Below are 5,745 nucleotides of genomic sequence, written 5' to 3' on the forward strand. Positions count from 1 at the left end.
GACTGGCAGGTTCATCTGAAGCCTCTGATTGGCCAGTGAGTCTTGTGTGACCTGAGCACCTCGGGTAAGAGTGTTCTGACGGACACAGCTTAGAAGTTCCTGGCTCAGGCTTCCAGTCCAGGGCAAAAGCTTTTCCAGATGTGCAGAGATGTACATTTCAGTAGCAATTGTGCCTGTCCTCCAATATCCTACCTGTCTGTCTTCCCACCCAGCCCTGCGGGAGGAACCACCACTGCAGTTTCCTCTACTCAGCCTCCTGCTCCGCCCTTTGTGGCAATTGATCCTGCACTCACTACCTTGCCACTTCAGCCCTTGCTTAAACTCCCCACAGTACTCAGGAGGCACTTCCCCTTCTTCCTCCTGGAATAGGAGGATGGTTTACATAGCCCATTACTCAACTTGCTGTAGAGTTCTCAATCTGGTCCTCAAGTGGAAGGATGCCCAGGGTATTAACAATTAAAGAGAGATTTTAGGAAATAAGATATTTGTTTTTTGCCTTCATGCTGGGTTCAGGTAAGCTGCAGCTATTTTTTGCCTGGTAGGTATGAGACAACGCTTGGGGGGCAAAAGCAAGAAACAGATGACAAACACTGTGGAGCACTATTGTTAGCCAGCATATCTTCCTCCTTGGGAAGGTGGAAAAAACCAGAAACAAGCAAAGAAACAAACAAAAACAACAACAACAACAACAACAAAACAGCTGTGTTACTTAAGGTTCTCTAGATGAACAATGAACACAACTGATAAAATAAATCTCTGTGTGTGTGTAGAAAGTGGATTTATTAGCATGGCTCACAGGCTGTGGTCCAACTAGTCTAACAATGGCTGTCTACCAATGGAAAGTGGTTGAGTCCATGTTGCTAGATGTCTCAGATGATCATCACTGATTATCAGAATTCCAAAGAAATAGGCTCTAATGCCAGAACAACAAACAAACAAAACCCAAACCCATAAAAACAGAAAACAAAAAACCCAAACTTGCTAGCCAGAGCTAGGGCAAGCAGACAAAGGGAAAGAGCTACCATCTCCAATGTTCTTTATATATGTAGGCTGCCACAAGAAGCTGTGATCTAGATCTAGATTAAAGGTGAAAAGATTCTAGATTAATCTGAAAAGATCCAGATTGAAGAAGGGTTTTCCCACTTCCAAAACTATAATTAAGAAAAATCTCTCACAGTACCCAACTCAGAATTTTAGTTAATTAAAGATAAAGTCAGTTTGAATTCCAAGAATTGCCATCACAAAAGCCAAGACAGGAGACCTGAGAAAGATTCCCCCCACCACCAGTGGCAGGCAAGGAGAACATGGGAGTCATTTCCAAAGCAATGCTTTTCTTCAACAAAGGAAGCATTAAGATTTTATTTAGGGAGTGTATATACATTCACATATAGGTTTGCCTACTCCTAAGCATGCTAAGTTAAATCCTCTTCTGAATGTGGTCTCAATGTAAAAACAAAGACATTTAGGAGCATGCTTAGCTCAAAGTCATGCAGAAATAGATGTAAATTATAAAAATAATAGTATCAGAAATGCCTCTGTAATGTTCATCTTGTACCACAAGTTCTTAGCTAAAAATCAAGTAAATGACACTGTGAAAGTAGATTTTTCAGGAGCCAATGCTACCTGTTTTTTTTTTTAAGATTTATTTATTATTATATGTAAATACATTGTAGTTGTCTTCAGACACACCAGAAGAGGGTGCCAGATCTCATTACGGATGGTTGTGAGCCACCATGTGGTTGCTGGGATTTGAACTCAGGACCTTTGGAAGAGCAGTCAGTGCTCTTAACCGCTCTTAACCAGCCCCCAATGCTATCTGTTAATCATGGTGTATTGAACAAGCAACATAAACCCTATTTATCTCCATTAAAGGACCAGGCCTGATTTCAAAAAATGCTGTAAGACACCAGCTTCAGGAATAAACCATAAGTCCCAGAAACTAGATCATAAGATATCAGCTCTAGGAACAGACCATAAAATCCAGAACAAGATCATGAAACCTTTTTCCAAAGAACAGCCTGGGATAACCACAAAAATGGGGAAGTATCTTATCTCAGGATTGGGGCATGTGCACTGGGCAGCCCTATTTCATCACATGGTTGAACATTCATGACATAGGGTTAGATGGTTAGGATTAGGGTTAGGGTTTAGGGTCAGGATCATGGTCAGGGTCAGGGTTAGGGTTAGGGTTGGGGGTTATGGTTAGTGTTAGGAGGTGAGGGTGATTGGGTTAGGGATAAAGGTGAGAGATTCAGGTTTAGGGGTTAGTGTTTGTGCCCCCAGCACATGTGTAGCAGAGAACTGCCTTGTATGTCATCAGTGGGAGAAGATGAACCTGTGGAAACTTGATGCCCCAGGAAAGAGGGATGCTGGTGGGAGTGATGTGTGGGTGGGTGAGCAGTTGGGTGAGCATCCTCTCAAAGACAGGATTTGGGGGATGGTGTGAAGAATTCATGGAGGGGAACTCAGAAGGGGGGCAACTTTTAGAATGTAAATAAAACAGTATTTTTAAAAGTAACATAGAGATGTTTACAAGTGTTTCTAAATAAGATTATTTTTGTAACTAAACATTCATTATCTGCCACTAGCTCCATAGGTTCATTAAAAATTTAAAACAATAATTTTTATGTCTAAGCATGGTTTTTGTTAAGAGGCAATTCCTCTGCCTAGTGTCACATTAATATTAAAGTTTTGTATATAAAATCCAGTCAGAAGTTTGGAGCTAAGATGAAAGGATGGACTATCCAGAGACTACCCCACCCAGGGATCCATCCCATCCATCAAACCCAGACACTATTGCACATGCCAGAAAGATTCTGCTGAAGGGACCCTGATATAGTGTCCTTTTGTGAGGCTATGCCAGTGCCTGACAAACACAGAAGTGGATGCACACAGTCAGCTATTGGATGGAACACAGGGCCCCCAATGGAGGAGCTAGAGAAAGTACCCAAGGAGCTGAAGGGGGATGCAACCCTATAGGTGGAACAACAATATGCACTAATCAGTACCCCCAGAGCTCGTGTCTCTCGCTGCATATGTAGCAGAAGATGGCATATTCAGCCATCACTGGGAAGAGAGGCCCCTTGGTCTTGCAAACTTTATATGCCCCATAGAGGGGAACGCCAGGGTCAAGAAGTGGGAGTGGGTGGGTAGGGGAGCAGGGTGGGGAGAGGGTATAGGGGACATTCAGGATAGCATTTGAAATGTAAATGAAGCAAATATCTAATAAAATAAGTAAAAAAATAAAATAATAAAATAAAATCCAGTCAGTATTTTGTCTTCTGTCCTTGCACCTACAATACATTGTTCAATCCCAATTGGCCTTTAGTTATCAGATAATGTTTTTACAACCAGCCTAAAAGGAATCTTTTCCCTGATTGTAAATATGTCTGCTTTCTATCTTGGTGCAATTAGCCCATGACACTTGAAGATTTAAAGAGACCTAATTGTAGCCCTCTTTTATAAAGGGCTCAATAATTACTAGTATAAATGTAGGAATTCTAAAGAATCATTGTTAGGAATTATGAAATCACCTATTTGTCTACATAGCATCACTACAAGACAGAACATCTTTGTTGATCTGCCGAATATCTGTCAAATAGAGTGGGTTGATGCCCAGGAATTATTAGACTCTGTAACAGTGAAAGGAGAGGCAGGCATATCAATAGCAAGAAGCAATCCTGTGATGAAGTCTCTCTGTGCCTTGCCTTCCATAGCTAATCCATCGAAGCCCATCCAAAAAAGGTGGACCATCTCAGGAAAGTCATCCACTAGCCTTAGCCTCTCCCAGATGGCTTCTGACAACAATGGGTGTATCTCAGAGAGGCAGAGTCCTAGAGGCTTTGTCTTCAGATTGCTTCTTGTTGCTGCTGTGACTTCTCTTGTTTGTCAATGCAGTATTCCTCATATGTTTAGCATGGTGTGACTGGGTGTGGGGAGACTCTCACTGCTTATAGTCTGGTGTGATTTCTTCCTAGGAGACAGCACATTCTGTTGGGCAATTTCCCTGCAGATCCATTTGAAGATGAACTTTCATAAAACAATATTGTTTGGATGAATTAATGATTTTACAGAATTCCTGATTTGATTCAAATAGTTCTATGAGGTTAGGGTAGTTGATAAAAAGTTCAAGGAGACAGTTCAAGTTGTTTTACCAGAAGAAATAATACAATTAGAATTAAGAGTAGAATGTGCCTCCCCCTTGTAGAATAGTGAGGTTTTCATAGGTTAGAAAAAGAGTTCAGTGAGCTTTCATGTGTTATAGGTATGTAATCATACCAGAAAGAAAAAAAAACAGGATTGGGACAAGTTAATGATAAAAGAATATTTATTCTAGGTTAGCTCTGAGTTCCTAGATCTGTGATCTAGGAATGTGGTCACAGGTTTTGGTGTGCACGTGAAAAGACAGGGTTATGAACAAAGAATAAATAATTATATTGTAAATATAAGAATAGAGAATAGATGATTAGCCAGTTTAGCTGAAAAAGACTTCCAAAATAATATGTAAGATAGACAATCTGTTTCTTAGTAAATATAAAATGTTGTCAACTAAGCATAGGGAAAACCCTGCTAGTATAGACTTGGCTTCCTTAAACTTGGTTAATCAATGACAAAAGAATTGTTGCTATGGGGTTATGATGAATTTGTGGAGAGAAAAATAGATGGAAAATGTTTAGTTAGGTGTGAGTTTCAAAAGAAGAATATATAATTAATAATCCTGTTGCTATTTTCTTTTGTGTAATATTTTTAATCTGTTTTAAGAATATCTTTTCTGGGGTTTCGGCTTGTTCGGCTGCTGTGAGGACAGTGGCAGCACGCGGGAGTCGGAGACATTGTCATCGGTTCGATTTGGGGATATTCCCTGCCCAAAAAATTCCTGGAAAATTGACTAGTATTAAGTGTGAGTAAAAGGTGTCCACTTTTTTTTTAAGTCTTGATTTTAGTTTTGTCTTGGATAGTATTTGGCAAGATTTAGCCTAGAAAGTATGTAGTGTTTATTACATAAGAAGCAAAGTGGCTTTGTTACTGGGCTGGTTTTGAAACTCATTTTTGTGTATTAAAATAACTTTTTTTTTAAATTTTAAATTCTTAAATGGTAAATGCACCATTTGTTGTGAAATGAAATTTTATCTCCCCCAAATTTACCCTTTTACCAACTGGAGTGAAGTCTTTAGCTCTAATCATCAATTATCAGGAAGCCTTTGCAGAGCCAGCATTGAATGCCATGCCAGCGATGCTTGTGTTGATGTAAAGGAAGAAGAATAAGCATCTTGAGCATCTCTGTGCGTCACCTGAGCTGGTTCAGAATGGCTGTAATGCTGCTCTGCCTTCTTCAGCTCGCTGCCCCACTCTGTAGTTACTCTGTAACTATACACTTGTACTTTTTTTGGTTAAACACTCCCTGATGATGATTGTTAAACATACCATATACATTGACAAATATATATATCTATCAGTACATCCATATATATGGATTTCATCTTGATTTTGTGACTGGGTAAAATTTAGTAGCATTAACTTCATGGTACTTTGGTATAAAAGTACGTTCACTATTTTTATATTGAACCCAAATATAAAGGCTTTTATATTATATTTTAAAAGGATAATTACCCAAATGTTTTATTTCTATACATTTGTGTGTATATAAACCTGATAGTGTATATTATATGGATATTATATACATAAAACACTTTATATTTTTACATACAGTATGCTTTATTATACAGATAATAAAGATGGGGAAGG

This window comes from Mus pahari, chromosome 1 (genome assembly GCF_900095145.1).
Source record: "Mus pahari chromosome 1, PAHARI_EIJ_v1.1, whole genome shotgun sequence".
Classification (NCBI taxonomy): domain Eukaryota; kingdom Metazoa; phylum Chordata; class Mammalia; order Rodentia; family Muridae; genus Mus; species Mus pahari.